The sequence below is a fragment of the Artemia franciscana genome, chromosome 14 (genome assembly GCF_032884065.1).
Source record: "Artemia franciscana chromosome 14, ASM3288406v1, whole genome shotgun sequence".
Lineage (NCBI taxonomy): Eukaryota > Metazoa > Arthropoda > Branchiopoda > Anostraca > Artemiidae > Artemia > Artemia franciscana.
The window spans coordinates 23,065,054-23,092,210 of NC_088876.1; the positions used below are offsets into that span (position 1 = coordinate 23,065,054).

Here is a 27,157-nt window from a genome sequence, read left to right on the forward strand (position 1 = left end):
TGTAGATAGGAGCTTAAAACTTTTACAATAGGTTTTTCTGATACGCTGAATCTGATGGTGTGATTTTTGTTAAGATTCTATGACTTTTAGAGGTTGTTTCTCCCTATTTACTAAAATAAGGCAAATTTCTTCAGGCTCGTAACTTTTGATGGGTGAGACTAAACTTAATCAAACTTATGTATTTAAAATCAGCGTTAAAATGCAATTCTTTTGATGTAGCTATTAGTATAAAAATTCCATTTTTTGAGTTTTGGTTACTATTGAGCCGGGTCGCTCCTTACTACAGTTCGTTACCACGAACTGTTTGATACACCAGAAACAAACAATAGGTAAACCAACTAGCAAAAGTGCAAGCCTCTAACTGCCGAAGATGATTATGAGATAACAGCCGACTGTTACTTAAAACTACTCTTTATGTCTCACAATTGTAATCAGCCTATTTTTGGTTGTACCTTACTACTGAAGTTGTCAACCCCTTTAAACTTTCAAACTGGTATATCTCATGAAGGTTTTTCTAAATGGATGACATATACTTTGATCAGCTCATCAAGAGCTATCGACTGCTATAGAAAAAAAATTCTATCAATCTTAGTTCAAAAGTTGACTTTTTTGCCGTAGGCCAAGTTTCTAACGTCATCACTTAGAAAGAAGCAAAGGATAAACTTTAATTTCTTTTGCAATGAGATGGATTGTAAATTTTAAGATGCATGTCTAATACCATTTTCGTATCGGCCTATTTTTGGTTTCAGTGTGTACCTTACTACTGAAGTTGTCAACCCCTTTAAACTTTCAAACTGATATATCTCATGCAGGAATTTTTCTACCAAAAAACGGATGACATATACTTTGATCTGCTCATCAAGAGCTTTTTACTTCCAAAAAAAAAATATCTGTCTTAGTTCAAAAGTTGACTTTTTCGTCATAGGCCAAGTTTCTAACGGCATCACTTAGAAAGGAGCAAAGGATAAACTCTAATTTCTTTAGAGGTGAGAGAACTTTTAAAATTTAAGAGGCATGTCTGACACCATTTCTCTACCGCAATCTGAAGTGCGAAAACCGAATGATAAATTCAGCTGAAATCATGAACAGAAATGGGTAGAAACAATAGATTTTTGACCCCAGGCAAGAGTTCTACGAAGCTTTCCAAAATTCAAAGTCATATTCACCAAACCGGCCTAAGATCCACACTTTCCGTAAAAACTGCATGGGTTATGCCCTTGTCACTTTCTAGGAATAAGCTGGAAAAAAAACACGACGAAACTAAAGTGTTGCTCTCGCAGCACAATCAGATTCAGCGTATCATAGAACCCTACTTCTGAGGTTTCAAGCTCCTATCTGCAGAAATGGTAGAATCTTGTATTTTTGGCCTGAACAAAGATCACAGATGCGTGTTTTTTTGTTTTGCTGTTGTTTTTTTCTTCCCTGGGGTGATCATGTCGACCCCGTGGTCCTCTAGAACACCGAAAGAGGGCTTATTAGAACGGAAATTATTAGTTCTAGTGCCCTTTTAAAGTGACCAAAGACACTTAATGGCAACTAGGCCCCCTCCCGCGCTCTTTTTTCCCAAATTCACCCGATTACAATTTTTAAATAGGAATTTTGTTCAACCATGTCGAAAAATCTACTAACTATGTATTTGAGGATGACTTAATCCCCCACAGTTCCCGGGGGAAGGGCTGCAAGATGTGAAAATGCCCATTGTTTACATATAGTGTTGATTACTGGGAAGTATACAGGTGTTTTCAGGGGGATTTTTTTCTGGCAGGGAAGGTGGGGTAGGGGGAGGCGTTGTGGGAGGATCTATCAATGGAGGAATTTTTCATGGGAAAAGGAAATTTCCATGAAGGGGCACCGAATTCCCCAGCATTATTTAAAAAACGATCATAAATAAAATAAAAAAACAAGTTTTTTTCAACTGAAAGTAAGGATCAACATTAAAACTTAAAACGAAAAGAAATCATTACGTATATGAGGAGGTTCGCCCCTTCGTCAATTCCTCACTCTATACACTGAAGTTTTTTTGTACTTTCAAAATAGCTATTATTCTAATTAGGCCCTTTATGATTCAGGGCCATTCTTAATGATATTGAACGCAATTCGAACTTTAGTGTTAAGAGCGAGGTATTGACGAGGGAGCGAGCCCTCTCACATAAGTAATAATTTCTGTTCGAATTAAGTTTTAATGTTGTTCCTTACTTTCAGTTCAAAAAAACTTGTTTTTATCGAATATTATGAAGGGGGCTTTTCCTCCTCAACGCCCCGTTCTTTACGCTAAAGTTTGACTCTATCTTTTAACTCTATTTTTAAAACAGTAAGAAACTTTAGCGTAAAGAGCACGGCGTTGAAGAGGAAAAGCCCCTTTCATATACGGAGTAATTTGTGTTCCTTTTAAGTTTTAATGTTGCTCCTTGCTTTCATTTAAAAAAAACTTGTCTTTTATTTAATTTCTGGACGTTTCTGAATTAATGCATGCTTTGATCTTGGCTCTCCGCACATAAATAATTAAAACGAAATTTGTACATTAATTAATTGCAATTAATCAGAAGATTTTGAGAAAAATGAGCGAGGGAGGAGGCCTAGTTGCCCTCCAATTTTTTGATTACTTAAAAAAGCAACTAGAACTTTTAATTTTTTAAAAAGGATTTCATTGGTAAAAAATATACGTAACTTGTGAATTAACTTACGTAACGAACTTCTATATTCGTATGTTTTTATTGAGTATATGAGGGGGTTCAACCCTCGTCGATACCTCGCTCTTTACATTAAAGCTTAAATTTTTTCCCAATTCCTTAAGAATGACCTCTGAATCACAAAGGCCGTAGAATAAATAGTTGAAATAACTAAAAATACTTTAGCCTAAAGAGTGAGGTATAACGAGGAGGTAAACCCCTCATATGCGCAATAATTTTTGTTCGTTTTAAGTTTTAATGCTGCTCCTTACTTTCAGTAGAAAAAGCTTTTCATATTTATTTTGTCATTGTTTTTCAAATAATTCTAGAAAGTTCTGCGCCCCCTTCATTGAAATTCTCTTCCCCCATGAGAAGTTTCTCCATGGAAATATCCTACCACGTAGCCCCTCCCCCTCAACTCTCCCCCCTAAACCAAAGAATTCCCCTGGAAACTTCTGTAAACTTCCCAATAACCATTACTGTTTGCGAACACAGGTCAAAGTTTGTAACTTGCAGCCCCTCCCACGGGGACTGCGACATAGTTATTAGGTTTTTTTACTATGGTTAATAAAATGGCTATCTTGGAATTTTGATCCGGTGACTTTGGGGAAAAATTAACGCGTGAGGGGGCCTAAGGGCCCTCCAATTTTCTGGTAACTTAAAAAGGGCACTAGAGCTTTTAATTTCCGTTAGAATGAGCCCTCTCACGGCATTCTAGGACCACTGAGTCAATACGATAACCCCTGGGAAAAAAAAACAAACAAAAAAAACAAATAAACACGCATCCGTGATCTGTCTTTTGGCAAAAAATGCGAAATTCCACATTTTTATAGATAGGAGCTTGAAACTTCTACAATTAAGTTCTCTGATACGCTGAATCTGTTGGTGTGATTTTCGTTAAAATTGTATGACTTTTAGAGGGTGTTTCCCCTATTTTCTAAAACGAGGCACATTTTCTCTGGCTCGTAACTTTTGATGGGTATAACTGATCTTGATGAAACATATATTTTTAATCAGCATTAAAATGCAATTTTTTTGATGTAACTATTGGTATCAAAATTCCGTTTTTTAGAGTTTCGGTTAATATTGAGCCGGGTCGCTCCTTACTACAGTTCGTTACCACGAACTGTTTGACTGTGTTAGACCCTAATTTCATTTGCTTTCAGGGCTAGAAAAGTCTTAGAAAGAGTTTCATAAATTTCAGGGGTATTATCAAGTTCCACAATTGCTTTTTTGATAGCAGGCGTGGATGCATCTTTCGTTTTAGGTTGTATTCTTTAAGATTCGCATCTATTAACCTAAATTCATCGTGACTACCGTAACAAAAGACCAGATAAGTGGCCTTTCCGTGCGAATCCTTTCCTGTTTTCATAATTTTCACGGGCCATATAGTTCTTGAATTTAGCTAGCGCAACATCAAACTGCTTGAAACGCTGCATCATTAACAATATCTCATTTTTAGAAGTCGATAAACAGAGCAGAAAGACTTACCTTTAAGTGAGAACCGAGCCTCCCTATTGCATTCAAGTGTATTCCAATCCAACCTGTTTAAAGTCGGCCTAAAAGACTTTTCTGCGTATCACTGAACAGTGCACTTTCCCAAAGAGGGCCTACAATTTGCCAATTCCACAATAAATAATCCTCCAAAAAATTTCAGTCCCAATTTGCAAAACTTATTTCAGTAATTGCAAGTTACTTCGTTACAGCACATTTAATTCAAAGCTTTTTTTTCAATTTGTTATGCATAAATTTTCTTAGGGGCATTTTGCTGGTGTTTATACTTTATTTGAGTATTCGAAAAAGTATCGTTTACGATGTTTACTGTTTACAATGTAATTGTTTACAGTGTAGTTTGAAATTTGAAAAATTATTTTGAAAAAAACAACAAAGTTCCTCCTAAATTTCAAGAAATACATATTCCACCGGCTACATTTTTGCTAATTCGCATTAATAAGGATTCATTTGAAAAATGTTGCTTTTGTAACCAAAACGTCATATAAATGGCAAAAAATGAGTATCTTGCCATCACAAATTCTTATGATTGTTTTCGGCTTACTTCATACTAACCCCAAAAATGTGATCTCAATAAATTTTCAAGATTCTGAGGTTTCAAGTTTTATTCAAATTCAACTCGTAATTTCCTATATTTCTTACATACCTTCCTTTTTTGTGCTTGCTACACTTGGCTGACGTTTCAAGTACCAGTTGGCTACGTATATTGAAGTCTGAAATGCTTTCAGTAAAGCGCTACGTGATCTGAAAGACAAAATCATACTATTCCTTAAGAAGAAACATTTAAGCTACATTTTGCCATTTAGCATAATTTTTTATGTTCCTTCGAATGGTCTTCATGGGGACCCTTTGTTGCTTAACAACGAAAATTCAGTTTTATCCTACTCAACACGTTAGCACTTTTCCTGAGAGCGACTTATAACAAAATTAAATTAAAAAAAAAACAAGTTTTTTTAACGGAAAGTAAGGAGCGACATTAAAACTTAAAACTTATTAAAACTTAAAACCTAATAAAACTTAAACAGAAATTACTTCGTATATGAAAGGGCTGCTTCCTCATCAACGCCCCGCTCTTTACGCTAAAGTTTGACTCTTTCTCTTAACTCTACTTTTTTTAAACAGTAAAAAACTTTAGAGTAAAAAGCGGGGCGTTGATGAGGAAGCAGCCCCTTTCATATACGAAGTAATTTTTGTTCGTTTTAAGTTTTAATGTCGCTCCTTACTTTCCGTTAAAAAAACTTGTTTTTATTTTGTTTTTTTTTTATTTAATTTCTGAACGTTTTTGAATTAATGCATGTTTTGATTTTGGCTCTCCGCAGATGAATAATTAAAACGAAATTTGCATATTTACTTTTTTTGGCTAAATGGCTTTCTCATAGTTTTGATCGAATGATTTTGAGAAAAAAAGAGCGGGGGAGGAGGCCTAGTTGCCCTCCGATTTTTTGGTTACTTAAAAAGGCAACTAGAACTTTTAATGTTTTACGAATGTTTTTATAAGATATACATAACTTACAAATTAGCTTACGTAACGAACTTCTGTATTCTCATGTTATTATTACGTATAAGAAGGGGTTCACCCCCTCTTCAGTAGGCTACCTCGCTTTTTACACTAAAGCTTAAATTTTTCCCAATTTCTTAAGAATGACCCCTGAATCACAAAAGCCGTAGAACAAATAGTTGGAATTACTAAAAATGATTTAGCATAAAGAGCGAGATATTAGGAGGAGGTGATCCCATCATATGCGTAATAATTTCTGTTCGTTTTAAGATTTAATGCTTCTCCTTGCTTTCAGTTGAAAAAACTTTTTCATATTTATTTTTTCATTGTTTTTTTTTTAATAGTGCTAGAAAATCCTGCGCTCCATACATGAAATTTTTTTCCTCGATGACAAATTCCTCCAAGGGAAGTTCCCCTAACATATCCTCCTCTTTTCAACCCCCCTCCCCGCAACCTAAAAATCCTCCTGAAAACGTCTGTACACTTCCAAATGACCATTACTATATGTAAGCACTGGTCAAAGTTTGCAACTTGTGGCCCCTCCCACGGGGACTGTGGGGAGTAAGTTGTCCCCAAAGACATAGTTATAAGGTTTTTGACTACGCTGAATAAAATGGCTATTTCGGAATTTTGATTTGGTGACTTTGCAAAAATAATTAGGGTGGGAGGGGGCCTAGGTGCCCTCCAATTTTTTTGGTCACTTAAAAAGCGCACTAGAACTTTTCATTTCCTTTAGAATGAGTCCTCTCGTAAGATTCTAGGACTACTGGGTCGACACGATCACCCCTGGGAAAAAAAAAACCAAATAAACACGCATCCATGATCTGCCTTCTGGCAAAAAATACAAAATTCTACATTTTTGTAGATAGGAGCTTGAAACTTCTACAATAGGGTTTTCTAATACGCTGAATCTGATGGTGTGATTTTTGTTAAGATTCTATGACTTTTAGGGGTTGTTTCTCCCTATTTTCTAAAATAAGGCAAATTTTCTCAGGCTCTTAACTTTTGATGGGTAAGACTAAACATGGTTAAACTTATATATTTAAATTCAGCATTAAAATGCGATTCTTTTGATGCAGCTATTGATATCAAAATTCCATTTTTTAGAGTTTTGGTTACTATTGACCCGGGTCGCTCCTTACTACAGTTCGTTACCACGAACTGTTTGATCAGAGACCATGTAGGGCTATGGAAAACAGTTTTTATTTTGAGCTATGTGGTTTTATTTCTCATATAAAAAATCACCATTATAACCAGAATTCTAGAAAAGAACAAATGAATGTGATTGAAAATTCGATGTGCTTATGCTGCTTAAATTGGATAAATAAAAAAAAACAGTTTTTTTAACTGAAAGTAAGGAGCGACATTAAAACTTAAAACGAACACAAATTACCCCATATATGAAATGGGTTGTCCCCTCCGCAATCCCTCGCTCTTTACGCCAAAGTTTTTAATTTTTTTAAAAAGTAGAACAGTGGCAAAGAGTCAAACTTTAGCGTAAAGAGTGAGAGATTGCGGAGGGGGCAACCCATTTCATATACGGAGTAATTTCTGTTCGTTTTAAGTTTTAATGTCGCTCCTTACTTTCAATTAAAAAAACTAGTTGTTTTTTTTATTTAATTTCTTAACGTTTTTGAATTAATGCATGTTTGATTTTGGCTCTCCGCGCATAAATTATTAAAATGAAATTTGCATATTAATTCTTTTTTGGCTAAATGGCTTTCTCTTAGTTTTGATAAGACGATTTTGAGAAATAAGGGGTGGGGAAGGAGCCCTGTTGCCCTCCAATTTTTCGGCTACTTAAAAAGGCAACTAGAACTTTTAATTTTTAAAGAACGTTTTTATTAGTAAAAAATATACGTAGCTTAAGAATTAACTTAAGTAACAAACTTTTATATTCTTATATTTTTATTACGTATATGAGGGGGTTTGTCCCCTCGTTGATACCTCGCTCTTTACACTAAATCTTAAGTTTTGTCCCAATTCTTTAAGAATAATCCCTGGATCAGAAAGGTCGTAGAATAAATAGTTTAAATTACTAAAAATACTTTAGCATAAAGAGCGAGGTATTTATCTTCTCCTAAATACCTCGTTCTTTATGCTAAAGTATTTTTAGATTCCTTATATGCGTAATAATCTCTGTTCGTTTCAAGTTTTAATGCTACTCCTTACTTTCAATTGAAAAAACTTTTTCATGTTTATTTTTTCATTATTTTTTTTTATAGTAATGCTAGAAAATCTCACGCCCTTTTCATTGAATTTCTCTTCCCCCATGACATATTCCTCCAAGGAAAGATCCTCCCACATAGCCCCCTCCCCTCAAACCCGCCCCAAACCAAAAGAATCCCACTGAAAACGTCTGTACGCTTCCCAATAACCATTACTGTATGTAAACACTGGTCAAAGTTTGTAACTTGCAGCCCCTCCCCCAGGGACTGTGGGGGAGTAAGTCATTCCCAAGGACATAGTTTTTATGGTTTTCGACTATGCGGAACAAAATGGCTATCTCAAAATTTTGATCCGTTAACTTTAGGAAAAAATGAGCGTGGGAGGGGGCCTAGGTGCCCTCCAATTTTTTGGTCACTTAAAAAGGGCACTAGAACTTTTTCATTTCCGTTAGAATGAGTCCTCTTACGACATTCTAGGACCACTTGGTCGATGCGATGACCCCTGAAAAAAAAAAAAAAAAAAAAAAAAAAACACGCACCCGTGATGTCTTCTGGCAAGAAGTACGAAATTCCACATTTTTGTAGATAGGAGCTTGAAATTTTTCTATAGGGTTTTCTGATACGCTGAATGCAATGGTGTGATTTTCGTTAATATTCTATGACTTTTAGGGGGTGTTTCCCCCTATTTCCAAAATGAGGCAAATTTTCTCAGGCTCGTAACTTTTGATGACAGAGACTAAATTTGATTAAACTTATATATTTAAAATCAGCATGAAAATCCGATTCTTTGATGTATTTTTTAGCAACAAAATTCCATTTTTGGAGTTTCGTTTACTATTGAGCCGGGTCGCTCCTTACTACAGTTCGTTACCACGAACTGTTTGATAGTATTGAAAATGTATGGAATAATGTTCGGAAAATAGTTTTGAATTACCAGATGGTGTCTTACAGAGGAGAGCTAAGAGTGTAACTAGGGATATATTGAAAAACAATTTTTAATCTGGTAGAGACAGAGAGGGGCTTGCATAAGAAAATTAGATTTATATATGGTATGAAAAAAAAGAGAGAAGTGTAGGGAAAGAAGTGAATGGATTAATATAATAAATCAAAAATATGTGAACTTTTGATGTGGATGAAAAGATGTGGCTGTGGATAAAATGCTGAAAGTCTGGAAGATGCAGCTAGACGGCATAATAGTAAAATATTGTTGGCTATTTTTGTGATTAAATAATTGTACGATTATAATTAAATAATTTGTACGATTATTTAGTTCTAGGTCGTAGTTGGAAACTTCGAAATTGAATGCTTTGGCAACAATTTTCAAAAATTTTAAGGGATGGAGCTCAAGAAAAATCAAGATAGATCAGCTGAGAACTTACTAAAAGGTTAAAGATATTTGCTAATCATTTGATTTTTTTGGGGGGGGGCTAGTGCAGGTTAAAAAATATAAATCCTTGCCTAGTCGAATCTGAAAGCCATAATATTATAACTTTTAAAACAATTCAAACTTTCGAAAATTCCGTCACTTTTCACAAAGATCATAATAAAATTGAAGCTTCTCTATTAACTCTTCCTGGATGAAATCATCCCAAGTTCATACCGAGGACAACATTTTTTTATATATTGTTTATATAATTTTTTATATATATTTTATATATTTTTGCTAATCATTTTATTTTTTATATTGTAGTATTGTATTGTAGTTCTGTATTGTAGTATTGTATTGTAGTTATTGTATTGTAGATAGTATGTGTATTGTAGTATTGTATTGTAGTATTGTATTGCAGTTATTGTATTGTAGATAGTATGTGTATTGTAGTATCGTATTGTAGTATTGTATTGTAGTGTATTGTAGTATTTTATATTGTAGTTCTTTTATTTTCAGGTAATATCTTCGAAGTGAAATGCTCGTACCGTAACCTACCCTGTGCTTCCGAGCTTATGTTGTTTAGAATCAGAAGCTCGTCAGTACAGGTATCTTACGGACAGCTTATATTCGGCTCTGTTATAAAATGGCAAACTCCAATGAAAAAATATTGAATGCATTTTTCTTGACAGGATTCCTTTTATATTTCACAATTTCTTTTTTTCAGTATACTTTTAAAAGACAAAACACTTTTTTCAAATGAAAATAAGAAGCGACATTAAAAATTGAGGCAAATAAAGTATTCTTATGTCTGAAGAAGTCAGTGGCTCTTGATGTCTTCTGCTTTTACACTAAATTTTAGATTGTACTTTCTATTCTATTAAGAACTCAATCAGTGTTTAAAATAAATTAATTGCGAAGTTTTCAAAAACAGATGCTTCAAAGTATTATAAATAGCAAAATTAAGCATAAATAAACAAGGGCTGACGTAAAATTTAACTAGAGCAATCACAGATTGCTATCAATTAAAACATGAGACTTAATTTGAAGAGATTGTAAAATATATCAAACTTAGAAGCCACAGAAATTAGGAAAGTAACAGCAGGGCTCCCACCTCGTTGAACTTTCTAAAGGCTATTCTAATTGGAAGCGGGACTGGGGTATTATAAGGTGGCAGCGGTGAAAAATGAGGTGACTTTATAAAGGTGAACTTTCTAAAGGGTATAGTGGGAGCTGCCCTTTAAATGAAAGTAAACTTGATTTTGAACTTTTTTTTTATTCTAATAGCACTAAAAATAAAAAACTGCTTAAACCTTCACAAAAAAATTCTATTTCTTATTGATTAGGAAAAATTTCCAAAAAGGAAGCGTTTAAAAAAAAGAGATGTTTTGTTTTTGATAATGCGCTGTTGATGCTCTTGTCTCAAATGGCTTAGGGGGAGAGCTGAAGACTTATCCAAGGGTGGGGGCACAGAATTTGAATCCCCCGGATGTTTTTGACTGACTCATAAAAACGTAGCAAAAATGTATACAAACAATTTCTCTACACATTCTTTAATTTTTTTTTGTAACAAACTTCTCGAAAAATATTCTGGATACGCCCTTTGAGGGGGGGGGGTTCTTATTTTGTTTTTTAATATTCGTCTTTTTTTAAAATTTTACTTGATTATTCATTTTAATTTCTATTCGTTCTAATATTCATTTATCGAAGCCTAATATATGTTATCTTTATGCTTGAAGTGGCTAATGATTTTAATTTACGTCTGTTGTGGGTTTCTCTTGTTTATACCTGATAATTTCTGTTCGAATTAATTTGAAGCAAAAAAGAAGCTTTCACAGTAATTTTTTTAGACCACACTTCCTTTCCATTTACAACTGAAAAGAAAATCTACCAAAAAATGGGTATTTTTTTTATAAGACTATTAAAATAAAACAGAAACTTTACTTATCAACTGAAAAAATAGCTTAAGGTAGTTCTCACTGAAACGTGCGACTATGATACTAGTACTATTAAGGCTAAGAGTATGAAAGTGAAAAGATATTTGAAGTAAATAAAAACACACTCTTATTATTATTATTATTATTTTTTTACCCACACTTTACAAAGGTATAATACGTAGAGTAACACAAAGAAAAATATATAAAAATACAATGCAAATCAAATAGAAATCACAAGGAAACTAGATAGAGAGCAACACATAAAAAATAAAGACACTCAAACAAAAGAGAAAAAACATAAAAGGAGGGGAAAAGAGAAGAAGAAAAAACTCACAATTAACAGAATCTAACAATGCAGTAATGTAGAGAAATGTGGACGCAAGCTGTCTGTATTCTTATGAATATTTAATTTTTAACTCACTCTTTATAATAAAAAAACTGGGTATAGCAAAAGAGGGAAAAGAAAAAATAAACAAACAACAAAAGGAAAAATAACTTATGGCTGGAAAAAATAGCCTGATAAGGTGACGGTGCGGAGAAATACAAATACAAGATACGAATGCAGACATAGGCTAATAGAAATACCAAGCCATCGGAGAGAATCTACGAGAGGGATAGTAAAGCCAATACAACGAAGGGGAGTCCTAGAATTCTTTTAAAAGAAAGAAAATCATATTTGTCAACACTGAGACAAAATCTTATGTCTGAAAAAAGAAGTAGTAACACAAAAAACCATGTTAGATAGACGAGTTTTAGTACGGCCCATGCACATACAAATTGTTAAAAGGTTGAATCTCAAAATGGATTTGGGTAAAAAGTTTGAATTTTCCGAGAATGCTTAAAGGGAAGATCAATTGACCAAAAGGTAATATGTGCATGCTACTACTACTGCTACTTTAACTGTTACTATTACTACTATTACTAATGCTACTGAACTGCTCCAACAACTACTTCAGTTGCAAATACTTGCAAGGCTAAGAATATTAAAATGAAATTTTTAGGAAATATATGAATATACAGGGTATCAAATGGGCATATCAGCAACGTCATGGCAACGGCTAATTATATAAAATTGAAACTTCCAGGACTTTATGAGGATATGTTGAACTGACCAAAAGGCATTGTGTTAATACAACTGCTGCTAGTACTAATGCTGTTAATACTGCTAGTGGTACTACTAGTATTAGTACTACTACTTTGACTACTATTACCACTGTGTCTAAGGGTATGAAGGTGGAATTTTCAGGGAAAAAACCTTTCAGGGCTTGCTTTGAGGGATGTTGAACTAACCTAAAGACAATATTTGCATCCTATTGCTACTACTTCTACTCATACTAATACTACTACTTCTGCTGTTACTGCTATTACTACTGCTACTAACACTATTGCTACTAAAACTAAGGCTGCTACTATTAATTCTACTGCTACTACTGTAACTACTCGTACTACTGGCACTTCTACTACTGCTGCTAAAGCTAAGGGTATTATGTCGGAAATTTGGGGAATATTGAAACAGTATTAAACTAAATCGAACCACACTATGCGTATACAGGTTGTCATGGGGACGCATGATCAATTTTTCAGGAATGGTTTATGGTATTAAGTCGAAATTTTCAGCGTATGTTGAGGGGGATGTTGAAGAAAACAAAAGGTTATATGTTTTGGCTGCTGCGAATGCTGTTACTGCTACTAAAATTATTGCTACTACGCGAGCAATATCTCACAGCAATATCTCAAGAACGGCTTACGTCATTAATTTGGACCTTTTAGGATTAGTTGTGGTGGATTTTGAACAAGCCAGATGTTGCTCTGTGTGTACTATTGGTACTACTAATACGGTTGCGTAACTAATGACGCTAAAGGTATTAAAGAAAACTTTAGGGAAGGTTTAGGGGGAGTTTGAATTAAACAAAAAAACTATGCGCATGCAGGCTTTCTAAAGGGCATATAAGCAATATCATATGCGGCGTAGTGCCATCATAGATTGCAATATCATTAAATCTTTTAAAGGAACTAATCCAAACGGCAATTAAATGATTCTAGTGGCATTTTTAAGAGTCAAAACTGCTTGGAGGGCAAGTAGTCCTCTTTCCAAGTCAATTAATTTTCCAATACATCCAGTCAAAATTTTGGGCTAGCCCTTTTGTAAAGCATAGTTGAACTGTCCAGCAACTATGTCTCTACGGATATTAGGTATGTCGACCCCACACAGCTATGCAATTTGACTAAAACCAAACCAAAGCAAATGTGTGTATGATGTTTGCTAACAAGACAACTCAGCAATATCCCAAGAAATAACTTAGGTTGAAATTTTGAGGTTGAAATTATAAGAACACTAATTAAGTTGAAACTTCGAGCACTACTGTTGTTGCTACTTCTGCTCTTACAGTTTAATTAAATCAAAAGAGTGTAAGTTTATCCAGGTTCTCAAAGAAACTAGATACGATTTTCTGGGAAAGGTATTAAGTTCTACTTTTCAGGTTAACTTGAAGTTTAAAGCTAAACTAAGCAACACTTCTTGTGTTTGCTGATATTTCCTGAAAGACGTTGAGATGTTGAAATTTTCTGATCGTCTTTATTATTTTAAGAATGTCTGTGTTTCGTATGTTTTTAATTGAACTAATTAGAGTCCTATTTAGTTTACATTCCCCTTCAACTGTATTTTCACTAATACAATTCAACATATTTTTTCTAATTTCATTATTTTTCCAAGACTTAGTAGTACCCGAACACAATTATGGATTATTTTCATTTTTTCAAACATCATATTATGTAGTACGCGGAGTCACGCCAATAACCACTGGCATTCAGCCGAAAACATTTCGGAGGCCTGCCACTACAATCGCTTTGGCACACCGGCCCTCTCCCATAATGGCTGGTGGTGGCGAGTGGCCGGGAATTTATAGCACCGAATTATCTTCTGGTATTACTTTCAGCTGGAAAGCAAAGGAAAATTTATTATTTAATTGTATATGCAAAGATTTTTGATTCCCCTCAATTTTTTTTGAATTTACTCTTCTACTGCAGACTTAAGATGGTCTTTTTTTTATTTGCTCTTTGCTTTATCTATTAAGACACTATCTATTATCTATTTTATTAGCTTCTTTTATTATTTAATTTTGGATTATCTTGTTTATTTTATTATTGTACTACTATTTATTATCTAGTTTGTCTATTAAGATACAAAATGCATCCGCAATTTCTTGCAAAAATAAGTAAAGAGCGCAAAATAAACGAAAATATGCTTTAGAATTGTAAAACTTAATTGATGTTGGTATTTTTATCGGAAAAAGTTTCTTCAGTAGTTTTTCCTTTTATTTAAATCAATTTTACTTATTTTACTTATGCTGCCACAAAAACAACGCTGATACATTTTGGCAGTCATTTTCAGGATTGTTTGGACAATACAACTAAAAGAATAAATAGCCTTTAAAAAATGAACTCCTACGCCTCCCGTTGAGAAATTGTATCATCACCACAGAAGTAACATATTATTGGCGATGATTGACAGGTTGAAAAATGCTTGTCCCATCCATGTCATTCTTGGCAGAATTTCGTCTCCTCTTATATTGGTGTCAACCTTAACTGTGAGCGTATTCAACAGTCTATTGGAAAGGATTTATAATCAATTGGTCAGTAAGTCTTATTGTTTTATTTAATCATCATTGATATCTTGATTATTCTTTCATCTTGACAAGTTAATTTATTTACACTTTGAAAGGACCTGTTACAAAATACTAGCCACAGCAAGTATGAGGCCCACTAAAACTCGCAATATGAACCGCCAAACTTCGTTGAAAAGGATACAATATTATCATGAAATGTTGCAGTAACATTTGTTTCAACTTATCTTTATAGTTAGACAAATGGAATGCCAATAAAAACAGAGATATTCATTTTAATTCTGAAATGGGATCAGTGCTGCAACAAGTACTGCAAATTTTTACTTAAGTATCAACTATTAAGTACTCATTGTTTTTAAACTTAAATATCAAATAATAAGTACTTTCCAAATTCTTACTTAAGTATCAACTATCAAGTACTTGCCAAAATTGTACTTAAGTAGTACTTCAAGTATTTATTCTAAGTACTTATATTCTATATATATATATATATATATATATATATATATATATATATATATATATATATAAATATATAAGAGCCAAGAGCTCATAGGGCATGAGCTCTAACAAAATTATAAGAATCAATAGATTAATTTAAAAGAAAAATCAGAGGCTTAATGCCGGTCGGGATTTAAAATAAGAGCTCTGAGACACAAAGTACTTTTAAATATCAAAATTCATTAAGATCCGATCACCCACTCGCAAGTTAAAAATACCTCCTTTTTACTAATTTTCTAAAACACCAATTTTCATCATCCTAGCACGTCCAGAAGCACCGAACTCACCAAAGCAGTGGACCCTCCTAACTCCCCAAAGAGAGTGGATCCAGTCCGGTTTCGTCAATTATATATCTACGACATTTGCTTATTCTACCCACCAAATTCCATCCCGATCTCTCCGCTCTAAGTGTTTTCCAAGATTTCCGATTTCCCCCTCCAACTCTCCCCCAACTTCACCAGAACTGGTCTGGTTTAAAATAAGAGCTCTGAGACATGAGTTCTTTCTAAATATCAAGTTCAAAAATACCTCACGAACGGTCACCCGCTCTTAAGTTAAAAATACCTCAATTTTTGTAATTTTTCCAAATTAACACCCCTTCCAACTCCCCCAAGGAGAGCAAATCCATTTCGATTATGTCAATCACGTATCTAGGACTTGTGCTTATCCTTCTCATCAGACCTGATCTCTCCACTTTTAGCGTTTGCCGAGACTTCCGCCCCCCTCCAAATCCCCTCAATTACACTGGATCCCGTCAGGATTTAAAACATGAGATCTGAGTTACGAGGTCCTTCTAAATATGAAATTTCATCCGATGAAATTCAAGATCTGATCACTCCTTCGTAAGTTAAAAATATCTCATTTTTTCTAATTTTTCAGAACTAACCCTCCCCCAACTCCCCAAAAGAGAGCGAATCCGTTCTAGTTATGTCAATCACTTATCTAGAACTTGTGCATAGTTTTCCCATTAAGTTTCATCCCGATCCCCCCACAATGAGATTTTCCAAGATTTTAGGTTTCCCCCTCCAACTCCTCCAATGTCACCTAATCCGGTTGGAATTTAAGATGAGAGCTCAGAGACATGATATCCTTCTAAATATCAAATTTAATTAAGATCCGATCACCCGTTTGTAAGGTAAAAATAGCTCATTTTTTTCTAATTTTTCCGAATTAACCGTCCCCTCAATCCCCCACAGATGGTCGAATCGGGGAAACAATCATTTCTAGTTTAATCTGGTTTGATCCTTTATACGCCTGCCAAATTTCATCGTCCTAGCTTACCTGAGAGTGCCTAAACTAGAAAAACCGGGACCGACAGACCGACAGAATTCGCTATCACTATATGTCACTTGGCAAATACCAAGTGCCATACAAAGTAATTTTTCTCTGGGGATAGAATATTCGGTTGAAGGTTGGCTTCAGTATGACTTATTTTGGAAAAAGTGTTATTTCCTGGCTTTGGGCAAGCCATGGGTAGAAGCAGTTATAGGCCCTACTAAATTGAAGGAAAACTCGGCTTTCTTAAAACTAGAAATCCTCGCCCCCTCGCCCTATTTCATATAGGGTTTGTGATATCAGAGCTCGATTTGAGCCCTGATCCTAGTCATCTTTGGTCTAGCTTTCATTTGGATCTGTTGCTCCATTTGCATGTTATACTAAATTAAACAAAAAGTTTGACTTTTTTCAGCACTTAAAACCCACTTCCCCTCGTGCTATTTGAGCTAGGGTTTTCATCTCAACAATTAATGCCTGTCATGGTCTTAGGCATCTTTGGTTCAATTTTCATTGAGATCCATCACTCCCCTCGCAAGTTATACTGAATTAAATGAAAAACCTAACTTTTTCTAGCACTTAAAGCCTCCTTCCCCTAATTAAGCTAGAGTCTTCATCTCCAAACATTATGTGTCTTATGGTTTTGGCATCTTTGGCTTAACTTTCATTGAGATCCATTATTTCATTTGCAAGTTAAACTGAGTTAAACAAAAAACTCAACTTTTTTAGCACTTAAAGCCCCCCCCCCTAATTAAGCTTGGGTCTCCATCCCAGAACTCAATGTATATCATACCCTTAGGCATCTTTATTCAATTTTCATCGAAATTCATCTCTCCATTTGCAAGTTACACTGAATTAAATGGAAAACTCAAATTTTTTTAACACTTAAAGCCCCCTCGCCCTAATTAAACTCAATTTTAATCCAAATAGTTCAATTTTAATACAAATCTGACAGGCGATTCTCCTGCTATACTCGATTACATAGACGGGCAGACAGACAGACAGATCTCAAAAACCTATCTTGTTGGATATTTTCCACTATCCAAATAGGTGATGATGCCTGGATGATGATATGCTATTCTCTTCCTTTTTTGGATCTAATGAGCCAACATGGCTACCTAAGACGTTGCAAAATCTGTCCGTCCGTCTGTCTGTCTGTCCGCCCGTCTGTGTAATCAAGTATAGGGGGAGAACCGCTGGTCGGATTTGGATGAAAATTTGGATGGCCAGATTTGGTGCCAAGGATCACGAGACACATCAAGTTGAAATATTAAGACCCTAGCTCAAATAAAACAGGAGGGAGAGGGCTTTACCTCCCAAAAATAGTTTTTCTTATTTAATTCAGAGTAACTTGCGAATGGAGTGATGGATCTGAATGAAAAGTGAACCAAAAAGGCCTAAGACTATGAAACATATCAAGTTTAGAGATAAAGACCCTAGCTCAAATATAATAAGGGGAAGTTGGTTTTAATTCCTGAAAAAATTTAAGTTTTCTGTTTAATTAGGTATAACTTGCAAGTGGAGTAACGGATTCGAGTGAAAATTAGATCAAAGATGCCTAAGATCAGGGCTCATATCAAGTTCTGGTACCACAAACCCTATCTCAAATAGGGCGATGGGGAGAGGGTTACAAGTTTTAAGAAAGCTGAGTTTTCCTTGAATTTAGTAGGTGCTATAACTTATGAATGTAGTGACAAAACTTAAGTCAGATTCGCCTGAATACCTGAATTTGCTGGAATGAATTTGACAAAATACCACTGCATTGGATCCAGCTAGAATTCCCTAGACTTGTTTTTTTGCAGAAAACATTTAGATGGGCAAAGATTCATAGCTTCAGTAGTCTTACCAATAATATGGTCCTGAAGATGATGAAATGGTAAAAATCTGGTCCAGTTGACAAGATGACAAAACTTAAACACTAATGTCAGAAATATAAGCCCAAATGGACTACAGTAAGCAACATTTAGCACAAAAACAAAGGATTTTAGCTCACTGTCGACCAGTGAACTGTGAAATAGCTTCAATTTTTTATTATATAACTTTGAAATAAAATTAAACCAAGTGTTAATCATACTATAATTTTTTCGTCAAAAACAAATACCTTATTTCACATCCAAAAATAGGGTATGGTGCTATATCTGAGTTTACTCTAAATCTAAAGGTGATGTTTTATTGTACATTGCCAAAGCACACACACACAAAATTTTTGTGTCGAAGGTGAAGTATTTGAAAAACAAGTACATTAACAGTATATTATGTAATAAGTATTTCGTAATCTTACTTAAGTATCAAGTAATAAGTACACCCTAGAGTTTTTTTTAAGTACAAGTACAAGTAATGGAAAATTTTACTTAAGTAGTACTTCAAGTAAAAGAACTTCAAGTAAGTGACAGCACTGGATGTGATTATACCAAGGCATGATATAGAAAACAGAATCCCTCGGACAGTATTACTTTGTGAAAATGAGTTCTTATTTAGATTTTATGTGGGGGGACTTCATTGTTACTAATTACTAGTTTCGGCGCAATGGTTCTCCTGTCCTCTTGTGTTTAACATTTTTCGAAGTTATTCCATTATTCATTCATTTCCATTTTTTGTTAATTAAAAGAGGGCCTTTCCGAAGCCAAGAGCGGGGGGTTATGGGGGCTGCAGCCCCCCACAACAAAAAACCTGTACAAAAAGGTCTTTAAAAGCGGGGGATTTGGGGGGCGGCAGCCCCTCAACTGCCTCTCCTAATTCCTGTACGTTTTAAGGTTCGACTTTGGGACGCAGCCTCTTTAACTCTTTAAGAAAACGAAGTTTTTTTCATATTATTTCTGTACGTCTTTTTACAATCCATGGTGGATGTAATTTAATAATAATTTTCCATGTTTATTTTCTCGCTTTCTGTATCAATAAATTCAAACTGACAAAATTATCTAATTTTGATAATTTTAATAGCTTAGCAGCTTAATTAAAAATTTAGCAGCTAGTAGTTTTTACCCACCCGCCTCCGGTTTATGGGCCCAGCGCGCTTCCGCTGCGCCAAGCTGCTGTTATGCTTGTTATCAAACAAGTTATTACAATAGAAAATTTCACCAACGGCTTCAATTAGGAAATCAATTTAAATGGTTCTTTTAACTTGCTTCCATCAAGCCTTACCCCCGCTTCAGTATAAATTCTTGTGAACATTCCAGTATGTAATTCTGATCACATGTTTCCATGTTTATTTTCTCCCTTTCTGTATCAATAAATTCAAACTGACAAAGTTACCTAATTTTACAAATTTTAAAAAATTAGCAGCTAGCGGTTTCGATCCACCGACCTCTGGATTATGGGCCCAGCACGCTTCCGCTGCGCCAAGCTGCTGTTAGTGTAAGAATTTTTCAAACAAGTGATGTTATTACAAGAGAAAATTTTACCTTCAATGGGGAAATGGGTTTTTCTAAGCTAGAAAATCGGGGGGTTAAGATTTTCCGACGAAACTTTCCAGGAAAATTACTCAGAGAATTCCGGAGAAAATACTAAAGAAATAAGTTTTCAATAACAATGCCCTTTAAGGCTATTTCAGAAAATCTAGAAGGGATTAGGAGGACGTGAGCCCCCCTTGGCCCCACACCTCAATATTCACTAGTGGCCATGCTGTTTGTTAAACCCTAAATGTAGCATTATTCGTCAGTCTCTGATAATACTTTCAAAATTTTTTGTAAAGCTACCATCACATGTCTGCTACTGATCCCAGGTTTAATCTAGTGTCTGTGGTAAGACCAATTTCGTTCCAGTGGTAAGACATGTAGGGGAATTGTAAGTAATAATCGGCTGTTGGGCTACACTCATCTTTAGCGATGAAGGGTTTGCAACTTTTGCTAGTTGGTATACTCATTCATTTCTTTCCGGTGGACTTGATGTCTATCACGGGAGAGGGACTTGTAAGTAAGAATCGGTTCATTGTGGGCGGGAAATTTGTGCAAATTGGTGCACATTGTATTCGATCTCTATAAACATGACGGTAATTCGTACCGATGGTCTAGCACTCACTGTAACCAGTAATTATGTGTTTACGCAACCGGTACACACGACAACGTAAAACAATGAAAACGATGAGGGGTTTATAACTTTTGCTAGTTGGTGCACCCATACTCACCGTAACATAGAATTAAGTGTTTACGCGACGGGTACAAACGATAACGTGAAACAATGAGGCAGTTTCGTAATAATTAATAGAGTTTCATCTATGGTATTTTGAGCCTGAAATGTTATTGATAGCTTTATAATACGAACTAGATTATATAGGATATTGTTCCAAGTCTTGATCCGTCACGATGTCTACGATTGAAAAGGATATAGTTCAACTGGCTGCAAAGTCAATTTTGTCCCTTCTTTCGGTATTATAGCTCGTGATGAGCTGACCAAAGTATATGTCATCCATTTTTTGGTACAAAAATTCCTTCATGAGATATACCAGTTTGATAATTTCAAGGGGTTGACAACTTCAGTAGTAAGGTACACACTGAAACCAAAAATAGGCCGATACCAATTGTGAGACATGTAGGGTACTTGTAAGGAAAGGTCGGCTGTTAGCTCACAATCATCTTCGGCAATAAGGGGTTTGCAAATTTTGCTATTTGGTGTACCTATTATTTGTTTCCAGTGTATTTGATGGTAAGACCGAATTGGTTCCAGTGGTAAGACATGTAGGGGACTTGTAAGTAATAATCGTCTGTTAGGCTACAATCATCTTCAGTGAAGAGGGGTTTGTAACTTTTGTTAGTTGGTGTTGCCTTCCCATACTCACTGTAACCTAGAATTAAGTGTTTACGCAATGGGTACAAACGATAACGTAAAACAACGAGGTGGTTTCGTAATAATTAATAGAGTGTCATTTATGGTATTTTGATCCTGAAAAGTTATGGATAGCTTTATAATACCAACTAGATCATATATGATATTGTTTCAAGTTTTCATCCGTCACGATGTCTACGATTGATAAGGATAACCAACAACTGGTTGCAAAGTCAATTCAGTCCCTTCTTTCGGTATTATCGATTGCTCGTGATGAGCTGATAAAAAATATGTCATAGTAGTTTCTTCATAAATAATAGTGTCATTTATGGTATTTTGATCCTGAAAAGTTACAGATAGCTTTATAATACCAACTGGATTATACAAGGTATTGTTCTTAGCTTTCATCCGTCACGATGTCTACGATTGAAAAAGATAAAGTTCAACTGGATGCAAAGTCAATTTAGTCCCTTTTTCGATATTCTTTTGTTATTGTTGTTTTTTCAACGCTGAGGAATAGCGTTTGATCATGTGATTACTGATCGCGTTCTTCTTTGAACATAGCGTTTTAAAAGCTTCGATAGGCTGACAACTTCAGCGTTTAACCGATAGCAAAGAAACCAAACCAAAGCGTTGTTCTCGCAACACTTCATTCGGTGAAGCTGGACAAAAGTTGCTGCAACACTTCACGTTGCTTAGGCAACGTTGGTCTAGTTTAACTTATATATGGTCAGTGTACAAGAAAATCTTTTTCAGATGACATGAGTGAAGACTCAAAGAAAAAGCAACGGAGCATTGGTGACTCCTTTTTGAAAACCTCAACAAGACTCCGGACCTCAGCCTCAATACCTCAAACCTCTGAAGCAGTTAATGTCGATTCATGATGCAGTACCAGTGGAAGCTTGGGAAAAGTCCCTGGTGAAAAACAAAAAACCAAGCGGAGATATCAGGGACCAAAGAAAGGAAGGATCACCCAAAACCAACATGTTCGATATTGTCGGTGAAAATCGAAGCAAATCTATACCTCTGGCTGTGCATAGTACCAAAAGAGTGGCAGCAAAAAGACGAAGCTTCGTATGCTCGTGGGAACAATATGAAAAGCTGAAACATTTTGTGGTAAGATCACCACATGACGGCAAGACAGCATGGTGCAAATTCTGCTGTAAAACTCTGAATGGGTCAAAATACAATATGATTGTACACAGCCAGAGGGAATCTCACAGAGAGAACGTAAAGATTGACGGAAGTCAGATGCCGCTTAACCCCCTTTTTGAGTCTACATATCAGAGAAGGCAGGCCGTCTCTTTGTGCGAACTGCGCTTTGTGGCATGGTTTGCTGCTGAGGATATACCTTTTAATAAAGCTGATTCCTTAACACCATTTCTAAAGGCGTCTGTTCCAGACTCAAGTATTCTTCGTCAGGTGAAGCTTAAAAGAACAAAAGTAAAGGGAGTGATTCATGACCTTATGGCTCCGCAGGAGCGTCAGACGTTAGCGGACCTTCTTACTAGAGCCCATTATTCACTCATAGTGGACGAGACAACAGACAAGAGTTCAGCAAAAGCGCTTGTCATGGTCGCAAAGTACAAGCTTCATGCAACTCTTTTAGTGAAAGAGGAGTTCTTAGGCCTGGTAGAAGTGACTGATGCCTCAAGTGAGGGACAGAAAAAGTAAATAAAAACTTATCTCAAAGACATTGGAGTTCCCGTCTCCAATCTGATAGTGATTGCATATGATAATGCGTCTGTAAACACCAGGGTTCATCGTGGACTAGGTGCGTTGTTTCAGGAATCTTTACCACATCTTTTTACGCTTGGATGCACAAGCCATTCACTTACGTTATGTGCTAGCTATGCATCCAAGTTTCTTCCGGACGGATTGGAGCTCCTCCTGAAAGATCTTATAAACTATGTTGCAGGGAGCCCAAAAAGAATCGCACAGCTCAACCAGATACAGGAATTCCTCTAGTCTACGCATTACAAATTGTTGCAGATTGACCATGCCCGATGGCTTTCTCTAGAGGCAGCTATCAGACGATTTTTGGAAGTGTGGTCACCCCTGGCTACCTTTTTTGTGAAACAGTACAAGGAACCCTCTCCAGACAAGACTTCAAAAGATAAGGTATCCAAGATTCTAGCCTACATGAAAGAACCTGCAACGAAGGCATATCTGTACTTTCTGGATTTTGTGCTTGGTAAGGTAAATACCTTGAACACACAGTTCCAGTCTGGGGACACAATGATCCACACTTTGATACCAAGCTTCAGATCGACATTGAAAGCGAACATGATGTGCTTCGTGAAACTAGAAATCCTGAACAGAAGTGATGCTTTTGATTTGCATCTTGATCCCCGAAACTACAAAGATGCGAAAGATGTGTTGTGTGGTCCCAACACAGAAGCTTATCTGAATGAAGAAGAAGCATCAGGGAAAGCTGCTGAACAGTTTAGGATGACGTGCTTGGGATTCTACCTTGAACTGGTGAAGCAGATGAGAAATCGGGTCAATCATAAAGATAATACGTTACAAGATCTTGAGTACTTAAACCCGAAAGTTGCCGTGAATGGAACTGTTGAAACAATTAGTCCTTTGACCAACAAGATTTAGAAACCTCCGGGGGAAAAGTCGGAGCGAGATAGAGTCTGCTAGAGACACTCTCGAAAACCATTGGCTAAGCCTGTCATATTTCAAAGAAGAAATGATCCTGAAGTCTGGTGGTGAAGAGCTAGTGTCCTCACTATCTTATTTTTCGAAGCTCTTGTTAGATGTGAAGAATCCCGACGGCACTCCCAAATTCTTTGAACTATCAAACTTTATGTTGAACTTATGCGCGTTACCTCACTCAAGTGCTGGTGCCGAAAGACAGTTTTCTCAACTAACAAATATTAAAACTAAGCTGCAAAATCGGTTGGAAGTGAAAACTGTGGATTCCCTCATGCATGTAAAGCAGATGGTTACTCACAGCGCTGCGTCGGTGGATCGGTTGCAGATTCCTGCAATATTACTTAACAACTTTTCGAGGTGGTACTGCAAGGCTGACAACAAGGATGAGCAAATAGAAAATGAATATGAACCTGACCAATATGACTGACCAATCAGAAAACCAAATAACTGAAATCAGATTGCAGTAGCCGAAGTTTTTTTTTCTCCAAAATGGTTAACCACTAGAAATTGATTTTTTTTTTTTTTTTCAAAAACGAAAGCTGAAGCTTTGAGCAGATTTCTTGTACAGGAATTCTGCATCCTTCATACTCTCACATTTCTTGTAATTTTCTCCTTTCTTTCTTGAAAAACTTGGCCTTTTCTGAACCCAGGGTGCACCTCTGTATAACGCTTCTGAATTGGAATCCCATTCATTCTGTATGTGTTCACTTTTCGTAAGCCTTCATAACATAGAATGTACCGTATGTGAAATCCAGCACATTCTTTCCCTTATAAAAGTCTCTTCATGCTGTCTAGGTTTTTCGGTTCGGTCCATCGTGAGCCGCGAAGATGGCAAAGGCCTAGCGCAAAATATTTTCGATTTGCTTAAACATTTGTTGTGCACCATTCTGCTTTTGGTGAAAAGGATTGTGATTAAATTATCCTTTCCATTGTCTTTTACAGACACCGTCGACCTCTTCTCAGAAGAAAGAGAGTGGGCAGAGAGAAACGGATTTTCCTCGAAAAACCATAGCTATTATTGACACCAAAAAGCTTTTTTCTTTGGGTTTCTGTGCTTTTTCTTTTTCATTTCAACATTTCTTTGTTTTTGAAGAATAGATTAGCTTTATACAGAACAAGTGATATTTGTCTTGTCATTATTTCTCTCCCTATCAAGTTTGATCTCTTAGTTAATTGATCTCATGAATACATTAATGTTTGGATGAAATAACGCTGTGGTTTTGTATTTTTGCAAGAGCAGCATTACCCAACGCGTTGGCGAAAGCCAGGTGAAAAGGATATGAAGCACGTTCCAAGCCAAGCGCGTTTCACTCGCTTTTCGATACCAGTCTGCGGGAAATCGTCGACAAAATTTTTCAGAAGATCTGATATGCTACTGGAGGAAAAGAGGGCGCGAGAGCAATTAAGCCATGTCGGCAGCGACCGACATCGTATCTGTGGTCTGCTGGCGAAAGTCTTTAAAGCCCTGTCTTCATTATGGCGTTTTCCGCCCGTGACGGCTGGGGCGGCTCATAGTGAAGATAGGTTTTATCGCCGTTTTTGTTTTCTCGCCGTACAGAGTAGACATTTTGGCTGAAACCGTAAAAACTAAACAACAAATGTTGTCATTCATCTTAGTTGTACTCCAACTTTTCTTTACGTTCCTGTAACACCGCAAACGCAGCACAAATGATTCAGAATCTTGTGCAGTTTTATTTAAGAATTAACGACGCTTCTTGACTACTGTGGTTTCTACGTCGGCCCTGCAGTGCATTCCTGCAGCGTGATTCGATCTTTGGGTCCCGTATTACCAAGCTAAGGTCAAATCCACTGCGCCACCACAGGACATCTTCTGCGGTTCCTGAAATAAGACTGCGGTTTCGAATTTTTTGCCAAAAACGACGAAAATGAAAACTATCGTCCAAAAAGCGGCAAAGCCGGCTCTAGTGCCGGAAAACGCCATAATAAAAACATGGCTTTCCTGAGTTTTCGGAAGAAGAATAAATAGTACAACTGAAAGCGAGAGAACCCGAGAAATTGTACAGAATACTTTTTCTTCTTCGCGTATTAGGCGATTTGAGGTTTTACATGGGATTTTACTTATTTGAAGAACCGCTTTGCTTTTGCTTAAAAAAAAGAACGTAGGCCTACATCTGGCCCTGGAGTTGCGAGAAAACCATTTAAAGCCTTTTTTCTCAACTTTTAAAGTATATTGGCTAATTTTCAAGGAGGACACTAAAAGTGTCCCTTTTTTGCTGAATTTGACACTTTAATCCCAAAAAGTTTTGGCAACCCTGTTGCCAGCACTACACTGGGCTTGTCGATTTAAGGATAAGTTGAACTTCTTGACATTAAGTAGAATTGCAAGATCACACGTTTTCTACGTTTCTAGTTAGCTTCTGTAAACTTCAGCGACTACCTGCTATGACCCGTACAGGTATCGGAAGTAAAAAAAAAGCATTTGAGATAATATTTTCTTACATTTGTTTTTGCTATGATAGCCCAGAATACAGACTCTGGTGACTCAGAATATAGACTAATCGAGACGATTGTTTTTTTTATGTGATAAACGTATACGAGAAAGTATTTGAGGAGCTCGGTCATTTTCCTGATTTAGAAAATAGCGCAGGACGAGTGCTTGTTGCCCTCCCATCATTTTGATTCTTGAAAAGATGTGTTACAATTTCTGTTGTCCAATTTCAATGACCTTTTACAGTTTTAGGGACATTAGTGATATTTCTGGGTTGTAGGTGCATTATTTTGCCAACGATGCTGCATCATATATATATATATATATATATATATATATATATATATATATATATATATATATATATATATATATATATATATATACAGGGCATAACTTCAAGATTTCAGGAAAGCTAAGGGTATTAAGATGACAGTTTCAGAGGAGGCAAAGGAGACGTTGAACTAGTTCAAAAGAAACTTTTTGAATTCAAAAGGTTAAAATGATGTTGATCTCGTAGAACACGTACCCAAGAAATCATAGCCAAGCTTCACTTCTTCCCTTAGAAAAAAACTGAGTGAGAATTATAGTCCATGAATTAACAGACAGAGATGAGCCAAGCCTCTTGGTATTTTCGATGCCATATAGCTCTTCTTTAGAGACTTTGTGCTTGGGGTGGGTTTCCGCTGGGATAGTGGGTGTCCGCTATTGAAAGAATTGGTATACGTATATCTTTT

At 35.9% G+C, this 27,157-nt stretch overlaps 1 long non-coding RNA gene across 3 annotated transcripts in view; it reads left to right on the top strand.

The window, feature by feature from the left end:
- Positions 1 to 27,157, top strand: part of LOC136035832 (uncharacterized) — a 49,864-nt gene that overhangs the window by 17,140 nt on the left and 5,567 nt on the right. Inside the window, exons 1-2 of one of the 3 annotated variants that reach the window (XR_010619526.1) lie at positions 8,745 to 9,232; positions 14,542 to 14,782. This is a non-coding gene — a long non-coding RNA (uncharacterized LOC136035832). Of the gene's footprint in view, positions 1 to 8,744; positions 9,233 to 14,541; positions 14,787 to 27,157 lie in introns of those variants that run through there. The other 2 variants (XR_010619527.1, XR_010619525.1) reach the window with 2 other exon arrangements.